Source organism: Triticum urartu, chromosome 2A (assembly GCF_056163025.1).
Source record: "Triticum urartu cultivar PI428250 chromosome 2A, HENAU_Tu73, whole genome shotgun sequence".
Classification (NCBI taxonomy): domain Eukaryota; kingdom Viridiplantae; phylum Streptophyta; class Magnoliopsida; order Poales; family Poaceae; genus Triticum; species Triticum urartu.
The window spans coordinates 699,037,925-699,053,283 of NC_141874.1; positions in this window are offsets into that span (position 1 = coordinate 699,037,925).

Genomic DNA, 15,359 nt, shown 5'->3' on the forward strand with positions numbered 1-15,359 from the left:
TGTAGTTGGCCAGTTGTCGGCTTCCACCCCTTAGTAGAAACTACTTAGGGTGTTCCCTTTCTAAATTGTAACCCTTAGCCGATGTCTCGGTGCCCGGAGGTGATTATATCAGTGGGAAAACTAGGCAATCAGACTTTTAGGGCTAAAATATACACTTAGTCGTAGGAGCATTAGGTGGGTGGCAACTTAATATCCCCCAGTATATGTCGAGTCTTCAGATCATCCGAGGTCGAACCACCTAAAATTCGTCTTTTTCAAAAAATAAAAGCCCTTCGTTTTATACGGTAGGCACTATCGGCTATATATAGTTTAACACTGCATACGGTTCGCCAACCGATTTACGTGTATTGTGACAGTCAACTTTCGATTTTATCCATCTGAGGTAATTGAATGGTTAAATCAGAAGTAACAATCAAAGTGGTTCTCCCGTTGCACCCTTAGCCGAACAAAGCAGAAACATAAGGGGTAAGCACATGAGCCGGGCAACCCAACTATTGACCAAAGACACAAGTCGAGAACAATGCATATAAGTACGAAATACCGAGGGAATTTTGCCGAGGACTCCATGGAGTATCTTGGCTTTTAGTGGGTTTGGCTCTTGTCGCAACCCCCCGTTAGTATTACCGATGATTTAAAGGTGTATGGCGTTGTATTGCGAGAGTTATGCTCAAAAAACCAAAAAACTTACGTAAAAAATTTATCTCTAAATTAAATCAAGTTATTTTGCTAATCCAAATTTGGTATTAAAACTAATTGCATGCTTCCGTCGTGCTTTAACATGACACATCTAGACTTCAATTGGGTCAGCCTTCGGCTTCAACATCATTTTTTCGAGGGCCGAGTGCTTCTCATGCCAGTTTAGCGAACCAAACTTGAGCGGTTTTAGATAGAAACCGAGCTATCCAACTATTTGACCGTACACTTGAGTCGAAAAAGGAGTAACAGAAAAAGACTTTGTAATGACTAAGAAGAAAAGTACTTAAAAACTACACATATAAGTTTATCAGCCCCTATTAACTTGGGTAGAGTAGGCGTTTTTAACAAACTAAGTTTTTAAGAATCAGTGTTTTGCTTTTCACAAATATAATGCTTGGTTGAACTGAACAAAAAATATTTTTTAAAAAAATTGAGTAGAAAAGCGACTTAGCTGGTTAATATGCTCCAGGTATTGATTATCACTAGTAGAAAATGACCCATTTATCCCGGTTACAGAGGCCCTTTAGCCCCGGTTCTGGAACCGGGACTAAAGGGTCGGTACTAAAGCCCAAAACCTTTAGTCCCGGTTCGCTTATGAACCGGGATAGAAGGGGCTCCACGTGGCTGCTGCGGGGCGCCCAGGCAGGAGGACCTTTAGTCCCGGTTGGTAACACCAACCGGGACCAAAAGGCATCCATGCGTCAGCATGTGGAAGGACGTGGGGTTTTTGTTTTTTTGAAAGGGGGTTGGGGTGGGGGGGGGGGGGCGGGGGGTTTAGGGGTTTTGGAGGGTTAATTTAGGGGTTTCATATTATGTTAGCTAGCTAATAGAGAGAAATGACCTCTCTTTATCTCCGTGCGTGGTTGACGCTAGCTACTATACATATACAGAGAACTCGACACGATAGCTAGTAAGCAAATGAAGGAACCATTAATTACACAAGATCGTCATGAACATATACATAGAGAAGTGACCTCTCTTTCTCCAAGAGATTGGTCGAACAACAAGTTTTCGTATATATATCCGATGCTACTAGCTACATATATACAATATAACATCTCTCACAATCCGTAACATCTAAAGTCTAAATCAATTTTCACATGGTATCCTCCCTTCCCATTGATGACGTGTTCAAGAAAGAGTCCCGCCAATTCCTCTTGAATTGCTCGTATGCGATCATGTGGTAGGAGTTCATCCCGCATCTGCCACATCTAATTTCAAGAAGGGGGTCAATACATATATATGAATCAAACACAACACAAATGATGGTAATAAAATAAAATTACGAATATTATTGTTTACGTACTTCAATTTGTTGCTTAGAATAGCCCCGCCGCCGAGAGGTCGCGTTGTAGATGAACTAGCAAACATAGTATCCACAAATATCATTCCCGGCTTCCTGCCACAAGCACTTTACGAGAAATAGAGTTCAATCAAACTGATAATCAAGCATGATAAATGGTATTGATGAAACTAGAATGAATGGGAGATGCGCGGAACTAGGTAGTAGTACTTACTCTCGAGTGTGTAAATCGCAGCTCCCTCGGCAGTTCCGGAACAATTCCAGTAAACTCTTTCCAAACCCTGCCAGACAAAGAAAATAATTACTTGATATCAGGAAATGAACAAAGTTGCTGATATGGTGCGATAATGATCGATTGAACTTACTTCTGGAGCATTGCAGTCATGTCCGCATAGTCCTGGGGATCTTTTCGTCTCGAGTCTAAGACGGTTACTACTCACCGGTCAAGCTTAATCTCTAGCAGAATGAAGTGGAACCTGCGCATGCATGCATAACTCATCAATTACATTACTATAACCTTGAGTAATAAGGGAAACCGAATATGCACAAGACAGTAACACTCACAGGAAGTTGTAAGGAAAGAGTATTTTCGCTTTGTTTTGATTTTGAAGCAACGATTGTAGCAAGTTATCCTCGGTATCTGTGACTCTGTTTTTAACGGTCCATTCATGTATGATATTGGGTTAATGAACCCAATTTCATAGATTTGTGCTTTTCTGCATTCGACGATCTTCAATCTGCATAATATAGTGATGATAATTATATATTCATGCAATGAAAAGAGCTGAGATATATATATAGACTTAATTACAGAAGTAATAACACAGACAGTAGCAAGTCACGAGTTGTTTGTCAAGGGTAATTGATTGTATAACTGGAATAACTCCACAAATTCAACAGGCAACGGCTCAGTTCCAACGAGGTCATGCTCCGGTTTAATTCTCAGCATCAAACTATCCTTCCCAGAGTCGCTGCAGGTTTTCATGTACCATGCATGCAATTTTCGCATCATCGTTGTTAGAGGAGGATGATCTGGTTTGACGAGAGGCTGCCCGTACTGGTATCTGAATTTGTCCACCTCCATTATTTCAAACTCTACATCATCGCTCAGGTAATCAACAGGATTGGTACCGGGCACCATCCCCGGATGATTAGCGACGATATCGCTAGACACCTTGAGCGGGGGGCACGATTGGTTCACCTGTTCGCCGAGATGGGGATTTTCCCCACTTCTCTGTTCTGCTAACCTTGCATCACTGGAAGTACTTCCCGACCGCCGCGCATCTTTATATGTCTTTTTAAGATAGTGGACCTAGTTGGAATCTGGTAGAGGCGATGGTGGTCGCTTCAGGGCATCGATAGTGCGCTTCACTTTCACTGGATCTAGCATCTGCTTCGGAGGTGGAGGTTTCTTTGCAAAAAAGTCCCTCACTTCGGCAGCACAGATCCTCTTGTTTTCCTTCTCGGTCCTCTCATATGGTAACTTTTTTGGAGCCTTGAGAGATGGACCGTATCTGAATTGCTTCACGCCTCTGCTTGTACTGCTAGCCGCTAGAGCGGCGGCGTCTCTCTTCCGCCATTGCTGACGAGGCGGAGAAGGAGGCAGAGTGCTCCGACGCGCCAGAGGAGCCGGAGCGGCGGCGTCTGTCTCCCGCCGTTGCTGACGAGGCGGAGTGCTCCAATGCGCCGGAGGAGGCGGAGTGCTCTCACACGTCGGAGTAGGCGTAGAAGGAGGCGGAGTGCCCAGATCACTCGCCAGAGGAGGAGGAGGCATCCAGTTTGGAAGCTTGATGTACTCCTTCCTCAAAGCATAAACCAGCTGATTATCCCCTTCACATGTAGGGTGGTCAAGTTCCAGCTCCTCAAATCCCTCCATTATTTGATCCACCGTCATAACAACATAGCCATGTGGAATCGGCCGACAGTGAAAAGTTTCGTCAGCTTGAGGAGGTGCAACAGAGTCGACAACCGCCTTCAAAGTCAGGTTCTGCCATTTCGTCATAAGCTCGAAATGTTGAGCCTCCGTGATAGTATCCACGGGGTAGCGAGGAGCCGTGAAATCGGGCCCAACAAGCTCCGTGGAAGCCACGCTGCTTCTCCGCTGAGATGGTGGGGTAGCTTCTGGGGTAGCTTCGTGCCGCTGAGATGGTTGGCCGGCAGCTGCAAGTTCCTCTAGCTTTGTTATTCTTAATTTGAGCTTCTACATTTTGCTCACCTCCGCTTCCCTCTTTCTCTCGGTTTATGTAACCACCGCTACCGGGAAACCCAACCACCCACGAAATGGAGCCTGGTCTGCCTTGTGTTATTCATCCAGGGTGCTCAGGATTCCCGAGGGCCTCAGTCAGCTTGTCCTTCTCTTTGTCGGGAATGAACGTCCCTACCTGCGCTACGATGATATATTCCTGAAGCTTCGTGATGGGTATTGTAAGTTGCTCGTCCGTCCAACGACACTCCCCTGTTTCTGGGTCCAAAGTTCCCCCAACCCTGAAGAACCAAGTCCTTGAACGGTCTGGCCAGTTCAATGTCGTTGGTTCGACCCCTTTAGCAAGCAGGTCTTGCTCAGCTTTGTCCCGCAACGGTCGGGCTTTGTAGTAGCCACCTAACGCCGTGAGATGGTGATACTTCTTCTTTGCAGCATTTTTCTTGTTTGTCTCTGACCTTTTCTTACCCTTATCCGATTTCTTGTAGGCCACAAATGCGGGCCATCGGTCTCTTATCTTCTCCTATCGGCCTTTGAATTCTGGAGTCTTCCCTTTGTAGACAAACTTTGTGTTCAACTCTTTCTTCCAGTTCCTGAATAGATTTGCCATCTTCTTAAGAGAAAACGCCTTGATCTTTGGCTCTATAACTGGCTTATTCAGATCCTCCTCTAGCGAAGGGTGAAATTTGCCTTCAGCAAGGTCCAAAGATCATCTTTCTGTCTATCCTGGACATAAGAAACTTCAGGGTCGTCCTTACTCTTATTCCATTGCTGGACACTGATCGGGATGCTGTCCCTAACAATAGCTCCGCACTGAGCAACAAATGTGTCCTTGGTCCGCTTGGGTTCAATCGGTTGACCATCATTCACGTTTTCTTCGATCGTGAACCTTTCATCCTGGCGCAACCTTTTCTTCGGGCCTCGTCTCGTTACGGAAGTTTGGCTCGATCTGGAGGGCTATAAAAGAGAAGGAAGCGTTAATACATGTACATACGAAAACAATTAATGCATCAATAATTATTCAGCATAGGCTTAATTAATATATATACCTCGTCGGACTTTGCAATAGCTCCCTCCCCCGTTCGGTCACCGGAGTTGTCATGATGGTCTCCTTCTTCCTCCGACATTCGGTCACCGGAGCCGTCATGATCATGTCCTTCCTCCTCCATTGTTTGATCACCGGAGCCGTCATCCTCTCCTTCCTGACCATCAGCGTCGTTGAGAAACGACAAGACATCACGCCCGTCACGGATTATATCCCCCAACAACTCTTCTTGTTCCAAGTCTCTTTGATCCATAGTTTCTGCAAATATTACAACATGGCAATATGCAAACATGAGAGATGGATATAATTTTAAGCAATTTGAGAGCATGAAAAGAACAAGATACAGTAGGCCAAAATTGCAAACAAGGGCATGGATGGATAGAGCATAACATGGTCTTCAAAACATGATTACTGAACATCTCCAAAATATGCATAGATTTGATGGTAGCATCAAGTAAACATGGCATCACAATATAACAGATTCAGACTTAGCAGAATTTACTAAGTCTCTGAAAACAACAAACAGTGAGTAGACCACTTTGCAAGCTTGTGCTAGTCACCACAGGGCGTATCATAAGAAATGGATCACATCATTGCAAAGATGACATGATTATGCTCCTAAAACATGTATGCATGTTGCTCAAAATAAAATCACACAAAATGCAATGAAAAAGACAAAATGCTATGAAGAGCAGAACATTTTGACATATTACACACTCCAAGTTTTCATATATATATATCATCATATCATCATCATCATCATCATCATCATCATCATCATCATCATCATCATCATCATCTGGTTTGGGGTGGCCTCGAGAGTTTGTCGGGTAGGGGCGGGCTGGGGTAGGAGATCGACAATGCTTTTTTTCTAGCTAGGGTTTGGGTGGCCTCGAGAGATCATCATGATGAAGTAACCACATTGGTCATTTGGTCATCCAACTCCTCATTTTGTTATTTTGTTATTTTGTTATTTGGTTGTTTTAGTTTGCTATTAAAGTTTCTAACAAAAAAAATTCTTTGTGAAAATTCTTTTTGCTATTAATGTTTTTAACAAAAAATACATTGACAATTTTAGTTGCATAAATTTTATAAAAATTTAGTTTAAAAAATACTAGAGGTTTATAAAATCTTTTTAGTTGATTCCTTTTGCTATTAGAGTTTTATAAAAGTTTTTTAGTTGATTATTTTTGCTATTGAAGAATATTATAGTTTTGTTTTAGTTGATTATTTTTAGTTCATTCTTTTTGCTATTAGAGTTTCATAAAAGTTTTCTAGTTCATTCATTTTGCTATTAGTTCATCTTTGAGCTAAATGACCCTGAAATTGAAAAGCACTTCAAATGAACTCTGAAAAGGATCAAAGTTGGCATGATATCATCATTTCACCCACATAGCATATTCAAAAAAGTTGAGAGGGTTACGACAAAAACTAGATGCACTTCATGTACACAATCGACAATCTCTTTCAAAGTATTAGGGTTTGGGATGAAAACTCATCTGTTACAAAGGGATTTCATTTCTGTATTCAAAATGCACCATTCAAAGCTACATCATCAATTTTCAACCCTTTCTGACTTCATTTGGTATTTTTCATGCATTTACTGATTTTTTGAGCTAAATGACCCTGAAATTGAAAGCACTACAAATGAACTCTGAAAAGGTTGAAAGTTGGCATGGTATCATCATTTCACCCACATAGCATGTTCTAAAAAGTTGAGAGGGTTACGACAAAAACTGGATGCACTTCGTGTACAAAATGGACTATCTCTTTCGAAGTATCACGGTCTTAGAGCGCGATAAAATCATGATTTTTACATGGTGTGGGCACATGTGATATAGGACGGATGGTAATTTTCATAAGTTTTGGTGATGCAGAAGTATCTGAACAGTTCCCTCTAAGCAGATTTACCTATTTTTTGTGCTAAATGACCCTGAAATTGGAAAGCACTACAAATGAGGTCTGAAAAGGTCGGAAGTTGGCATGGTATCATCATTTCACCCACATAGCATGTGCTAAAAAGTTGATAGGGTTACAGCAAAAGCTGGACGCACTTCATCTAAAGAGATTTGTGAAGTTTGTAAACATGATTAGGTTTCTTGGGATTAACAAAGCCGGGGGGTTGTTTAACATAAACTTCCTCCTCAATTTCACCGTTCAGAAAAGCACTTTTAATGTCCATTTGGTATAAAGTGATATCATGGTGATTGTCATAAGCTAGTAAGATACGAATGGACTCAAGTCTAGCAACGGGGGCATATGTCTCACCATAGTCCAGACCTTCGACTTGAGTGTAGCCTTGAGCGACGAGATGGGCCTTGTTGCGTACAACTTGTCCATTTTCATCTTGCTTATTCTAGAACACCCACTTGGTTCCAATGAAATTTTGATCATTGTTGGGCTTCTCAACCAATGTCCATACTTGATTTCTCTCAAAGTTGTGTAGCTCTTTGTGCATAGCATTTATCCAATCCGGATCCTCAAGATCTTCTTCAACCTTCATAGGTTCAACATTAGAAATGAATGAGTAATGTTCACAAAAGTTAGACAAACGAGATTTAGAGTGAGCGATTCTCCTAGTTTGAATGTCGTTGAAGATTTGTTCAACGGGGTGATCTCTTGAGATTCTTGCTCTAACTCGTGAGAGCTTTTGCTTGGGTTGGGGTGGAACATCCTCGTCATGATCTCAACACATGAATAGGTGGTTCTCTCTTAGAAAATGAATGGTGGAAGTGTAGGTACGTTCTGATGGCTCTTTTGCAGAGGAAGAGGGGGTGGAGGGGTATATATAGCCTCCACACAAAAATCCAACCATTACACACATTTGACCCAAATATGTGAGACAGAATAGAAGAACTCGGTGGCACCAAAAGGTTCAATCAATGTTAGGAATCTTAGTGGGACCGACTGGAACAACTCGGTGAGACTGATGTGCTAGGGCTTAGGGAAAACTCCATCTCGGTTGGACCAACTGCGTCAACTCGGTGAGACCAAAGTGAACAAAGGGTACACAGAGAGTTTGTGAAGCCAACTCAGTGAGACCGATTGCATGAACTCGGTGAGACTGAAATAAATGCAACTGATCATAGAGCGCTAGCAAGGCCATCTCGGTGAGATCGAGATCCGTATCGGTGGGACCGAACTGTTAGGGTTTCTAGCAGGGGATATGTCATATGAACTCGGTAGGTCCGGGTCAGAACGATCGGTGTGGCCGAGTTGGAGTTTACGGTTTTGACATATTTAGATGGAGAGAGTGGCTGAGGGTTCAGGAGCAATATCACTGAGCACTTGATCATGTAATCATTAAGCAACACCTCATCCCCTTTTAATTGTATTGGCTTTCCTATGGACTCAATGTGATCTTGGATCACTAAAACATAAATGAAGAGACTTTAGGTTTTGCCAATCTTTGTCCTTATCATTTCGAAGGGGTTCCACATCCTCCTGTCCAGGCCACTCCATTGTTGAACTTATCAGAAATATACTAGATAAAATTGTTAGTCCAACAAGAGATATGTTGGCATTAATTAGCAAAATCACCTAGGGAGCACTTGTGCTTTCAAAGCCTCCTATAGAAACCAGCATGACCAAGGAAACTATGAATACCTTTAATATCTTTAGGAAATGACATTTTCTCAATTGCATCAACTTTAGCTTTATCCACCTCAATACCTCGTTCAAAATTTTTATGCCCCAAGACAATGCCTTCATTAACTTCTCCCAATTCAAGACAAGATTAGTTTGTTCACATCTCTGCAAAACTTGATTAAGGTTGTTTAAGAAATCATCAAAAGAAGTTACGTAAATGAAAAAATAATCCATGAAAACCTCAACAATCTTTTCACAAAAATCAGAGAATATAGCAGTCATACATCTTTGAAAGGTAGAAGGTGCATTACTTCAACCAAAGGGCATACATCTATAAGAATAGGTTCCAAAAGGGCACGTAAATGTGGTTTTCTCTTGATCAGGTTGTCAAACATGTATTTGAGAAAAAAACAGAATATCCATCAAGACAGCAAAAATGTTTGTGCTTAGATAATATTTATTGCATTTGATCAATGAAAGGCAAAGGGTAATGATCTTTTCTAGTTGCTTCATTTAATTTTCTAAAATCAATTGCCATTCTGTAGCCAGTAAAAATTCTTTGTGCGATAAGTTCATTTTTATAATTAGGAACAATAGTAATACCTCCCTTCTTAGAGACACAATGAACAAGAATTACCGATCTACTATTAGCTATGGGATAGATTATACCTGCCTCCAGAAGCTTTAATACATCAGTTCTTACCACTTCTTTCATCTTAGGATTCAATCATCATTGGTGATCAACAACGGGTTTAGAATCAGGTTCCATATTAATCTTGTGCTGACAGAGAGTGGGACTAATGACCTCAAGATCATCGAGAGTATATCCAATAGCAGCATGGTGCTTCCTCAGAATTTTTAATAATATTTCGTCTTGATATTCTAAAAGGTTATCACTAATAATAACATGATATATCTTTTTCTCATCAAGATAAGCATATTTCAAGGTGTCAGGTAATTGCTTTAATTCAACCACAGGATCACCTTTAGGTGGAGAAGGTCCTCCTAGAGTTCCAATAGGCAAATTATGTTTAAGGAGAGGTCGTTGTTCAAAGAATATTTTATCTATTTTAGTTATTTCACCCAAGTGCATATCATTTTCATGGTCGAGCAAATAATATTCTAGTGGAATCAGTAGGAGGCATGGCAATAGAAACAAGACCAATTATTTCATCTTTGCTAGGTGATTCTTTATCCTGAGGTTGTCTACGAAATTTAGAGAAATTAAACTCATGAGACTCATCATCAAAACTAACACTCACAGTTTGTTTTTCACAATCTATCTTATCATTGACAGTGTTAAAGAAAGGTCTACCAAAGATAATGGGACAAAAGTCATCTTGTGGGGAACCAAGAACAAGAAAATCAGTAGGATATTTTATTTTCCCACACAAGACTTAAACATCTCTAACAATCCCAAGTGGTGTGATGGTATCTCTATTAGCAATTTTAATAGTAACATCTATGTCTTCTATTTTAGCGGGTGCTATGTCATTCATATTTTCTTGGTATAAGTGACAGGAATAACACTCACACTAGCACATAAATCACATAAACCATGATAGCAATGATATCCTATTTTAACTGAGACAACATGCGTGCCAACCACAGGTCTATGTTTATCTTTTTCATCGGGTTTGGCGATTCTAGCAGCTTCACCACAAAAGTAAATAACATGCCCATCTATATTTTCAACCAAGAGATCTTTAACCATAGCAACACTAGCTTCCACTTTAACTTGCTTAGGGGGTTTTGGTGCTTTAATATTACTTTTGCACCACATCTGATACCTTAGCATGTTCCTTTATCCTAACAGGGAAAGGTGGTTTCTCAATATAAGCAGTAGGCACAACTGGATCAACATTGTAAATGATAGTTTCATCTTTAACTATGAGCATTTCTTCAATTTATTCTTTAATAGGTGGATGATATTTAAACAACTTATCCTTAGGGAGATCAACATGAGTAGCAAATGATTCACACAAAGAGGATACTATCTTAGAGTCAAGTCCATATTTAGTACTAAACTTGTTAAAAGCATCGGTATTCATAAAAGATTTAACACAATCAAACTCAAGCTTAATAACTCACTCGTTACCTTCGTCATGTTGCCAATCTCCAGATTTGCGTTTAATTCTTTCCAAAAGATACCACCGAATCCATTAGTTTTCTTCATAAAAGAACCAGTATAAGAAGTATCGAGCATGGATTGATCATCACGAGAAAGCCGAGCATAAAAATTCTGAATAATAATTTCTCTCAAGAGATCATGATTGGGGCATGAATATAACATTGACTTAAGCCTCCCCCAAGCTAGAGCGATACTTTTTCCTTCACGAGGCCAAAAATTATATATATAATTCCGATCACGATGAACTAGATGCATAGGATTTTTTTGGTGAAGTTCCAATTTCAATCGATGCCAGTTCCAAGACCCAACATCATCGCATAGCCAATACAATGTCAATGATTTTCCCTTCAAAGATAAAGAGAAAACCTTCTTCTTAACTTCATCTCCGGGTAAACCTGCAAGCTTAAATAATCCACAAATTTCATCCACATGTATAAGATGCATATCAGGATGTTGAGTTCCGTCTCCTGCATAAGGGTTAGCTAGCAGTTGTTCTATCATACCCAAAGGAATTTCATAACCAATATTTTCAGTAGGTGCAGTAGGTTGAGGGGCAACTAATTTTGCTTCCGGTCAAGGTGAACATACTCGGAACAAATCCCTAAAAGGATTGTTTTCCATAGTCACAAGTGACAATAAATTTCAGCACATAATATAAATTTTCCTTACCGAATTCCACTTACCAAGAGCGCTTCACTCCGCGGCAACGGTGCCAGAAAAGAGTCTTGATTACCCACAAGTATAGGGGATCAATCGTAGTCCTTTTGATAAGTAAGAGTGTCAAACCCAACGAGGAGCAGAAGGAAATGAAAAACGGTTTTCAGCAAGGTAATGTCTGCAAGCACTGCAATTATCTGTAATAGGTATTTTCATAACAAGATAATTTGTAATGAGCAAGTAATGGTAATGGTAAATAAGGTGCAGCAAGGTAGCCCAATCCTTTTGTGGCAAAGGATAGGCCAAAACAGTCTCTTATAATAAGCAAAGCATTCTTGAGGGCACACGGGAATTTCATCTAGCCACTTTCATCATGTTGGTTTGATTCGTGTTCGCTACTTTGATAATTATATGTGGGTGGACCGGTGCTTGGGTGTTGTTCTTAATTGAACAAACCTCCCACTTATGATTAACCCCCTCTCAAGCATCCACAACTATGAGAAAAGTATTAAGATAAAACCTAACCATAGCATTAAACATATGGACACTACTGCAGGATGCTGCTAACGTGACACTACAATCAGAGACCCTTCGATGAAACTGTGTGCAATGCCATAATTGCAAACAGTGGTGTAAAAACCGTCAAAAAAGGTGCAAAACATTTGTGATGGAGGAAGCATCAAACACAGTTCAGATTTTAGTTGCGTGTGTGATTAGGGGCATACGGTTGATCTGTACGAACTATCTGCGATGTGACAGAACAATAGAAATGGGCAGCCAGATCAAGGTGTGTGCGATATACGGCATACAGTTCACTCCGATGAACCGTTTGCAATGATTGAGGTGAACACAAATGATTCACCGTAACAAGATGTGTGTGATACCCGGCAAACAGGTCGGTAATCAGAATTGTGTGCGATCATTATACGACAGCCCATACAGTCTTTTTTTTGTGAATTGTGTGCTCGTCAGGGCACACAGTTCAACAAACCAACCCGTGGGCGATAATGTAGAAGATCTCTGTCGAATACATATTACTAACCATCTGCATGAGATTGACAGGATAAATAGAGATATATACAGTCTGCTTAATTTAGTCCTTCTTCTTGTTGTTGTTGTTGGATGGCCCGTCGACATCGTCTTGGCGAGGACGCTTCTTGCCACTGACCATTGACTTTTCATCGCCGTCGTCATCGTCGTTGCTGTCGTCCTCCTCCTCCTGATTCGACCATTCCTCCTCCTCATCATCGTCATCCTCTTCTTCGTCCTCCGACGGCTCGTCGTCCGTCTGGTTGTCGTCTGACGACTCTAGAGGCGGCGTCCCTTCCATGAACCGGATATAATCGAGGTCTGGGCTCGACACCGGACTCATGGAAGATGAGCAGGATGATTCCGATGTTGACCTATCATCAGGTGCTAGACTGCTGGACGAACTGTCGTCCTCGCTGTCGCTCGACATGGCTGCAGAGTGTGTGCCAGTGTATAGCGCGGCCTGCCGGGGACGATGAAGATGGTGGACACTTAAGCGGGGTATACAGAGAAGAGGAACTGCCAATTGAAGCGGTTATTTTTGCACGCGCGCGGGGGGGGGGGGGGGTGATTGAAGTAGGGGTTGACGTATTATCTAACCGCTAATATTATCAATCGCAATTATTTGTACCCAGTCGCTCCAAATTCCCGGGGTTGCGCATGACTCCTATTGGCTATTTGGCCGGTTTCCTTTTTCAGGACGAAAGCAAGGAACGAGTTTTGGGATTATGCACCATTACCGGGATGAACGGAGTAGGACAGTTGGCAACCAATACATTGAGCTCTTCTTATTCATAAAGCCAGTAATAATCAAACTAGAAAGGAAAAGAAAAATATCTGCACGAATCTTCGCGTAACATCAATGGCATAGGACCTAGATGTGCATTACTTAGAGCACATCTAGATGTGCTTTAACAATACTGTCAAACAAAACCGCTAACCATCATTGCAAACAGCGCATAGGACATGGCTAATGCAACAACCACAACTATACATGCTAGTTCCTTCTTGTCTCTTGCTTTCATCTGTTGCCTGTGATTGATTCTTTCTTTCTTCATCATACTGATTGTACATTCCAGATCAGCCAGTTTCTTCTTCAGCTTTACGTTATCTTCTGCGAGCTTGGTGATAACACTCCAAGGCCTGCCATGCCATTCTTCATCCAGCAAGTTAACAAAGGCACAAGCCTCTTATCCCTGCCAATGTTAAATAGTATTTAGGATGAGCGGTGGCATTAACTGAGTAAAATGATGAACTTAATTAGCACTAACCTCTAAGGGGCAACTTAGAAACCGCCTACCAATGTTGAATCCCTCCGTGCATACACGTTGAGCGGGAGTGTGCCCGTGCACACAATTCAGCTTTTGGTACTTCTCGATGGTGCAAAACTCGGAGTAGAACTCGTGTTGCGGGAGTCTGGAGTCATGCTCTGGATCCGGCGGCAGATCGCTTTCCTAGGGGGGTCAGTCAGGACGGATTCAACAAGGAGCTATACTTTGGACATGCTAAAAAAGATCGGGATAGATTGGAACCTAACATGACGATTCAGATTCGTAGTACACCTGCCTTCTGATGACTTGAGGCAAGCGCTCGGCGGCGACCTCCGTCGTGGCGGCGATACGAGCAGGAGTAGCCGCACCAAAATCAGCAGCACCACTCGTCTGCATTCCCCCAATGTTAGCGGCATGCGAGGGAATTTGGAGGCTATGTAGGGATTTGGGGGAAATGGGGAAACTGTGGAGATAAGTTAATGGTCGGGAATTACTTATGGCACTATATATTGTATACAACACACTATTTATACATGTCGTTTGTGTTAGGTATTACAACGTCACACATGATTTCCGCACAAAACCGTGTGAGAAGACAACGTAGGTTAGATACGGTTGCCGTTACACAACCGTATGTGATGTACTACCGTGTCCATATAATTGATTTACAGTGAGATACCATGTAAACAGCTGCTATGCGGATATCTCCGTAAAAAAAACAGCCGCTCCGCATATAGAGATGGCGGCGGCGGCCTAGGTAGCGGCTACCGGAGAAGAGGTTAATCCTCGGCCGATGGGTGGTGGCAGCGTCATAGGAGGTCAATCCTCGGTCTGCGGCGGGAGATAGGAGGAGCTCAACCATCGAGGTCGGCAGCGGCATGATTCGAGCACATCCATCGCAGTTGATGGCGGGATAGTGGAGGTCGAACTTCAGGCGGCAGTCACACTAAGATTTGATCCTCGACCCTGCTGTCTCGGCGTGCCGCCACATCGCGCTTGTTTGTCTGCTGGGTGGAGGTCTCCGCGCGGCTAATTAATTAAGACATTCTTTTCATGAGTGGCTTAATTAAGGTATTCAATTCCTAAGGGTAGTGTTCTACTAGTACTCTGCATGTAAATTGACCGGCCATTAATTTTTGTCATTGCACGTCTTGATAACAACATGGAGTGCCCTCAGTAATTATGAAAATAAAACCTTGTGATTTATGCACGCATCTTTGGGCAACAGTTAATCCGTGTATTAACGTTGTTGTTTTGTTTTTAATTACCATTCGTGTGCTGCAGATGGAACGATCTCGATGGATGAAGAATCGGAAAAATGCAGATTTTATCACTGCCGTGACAGAGTTCATGAATTTGGCTGAAAGTACAAAGAGGAGAATTGGTGAAGCGGATTACATCCTATGTCCATGTACTAATTGTGCCAATATAGAGTCACA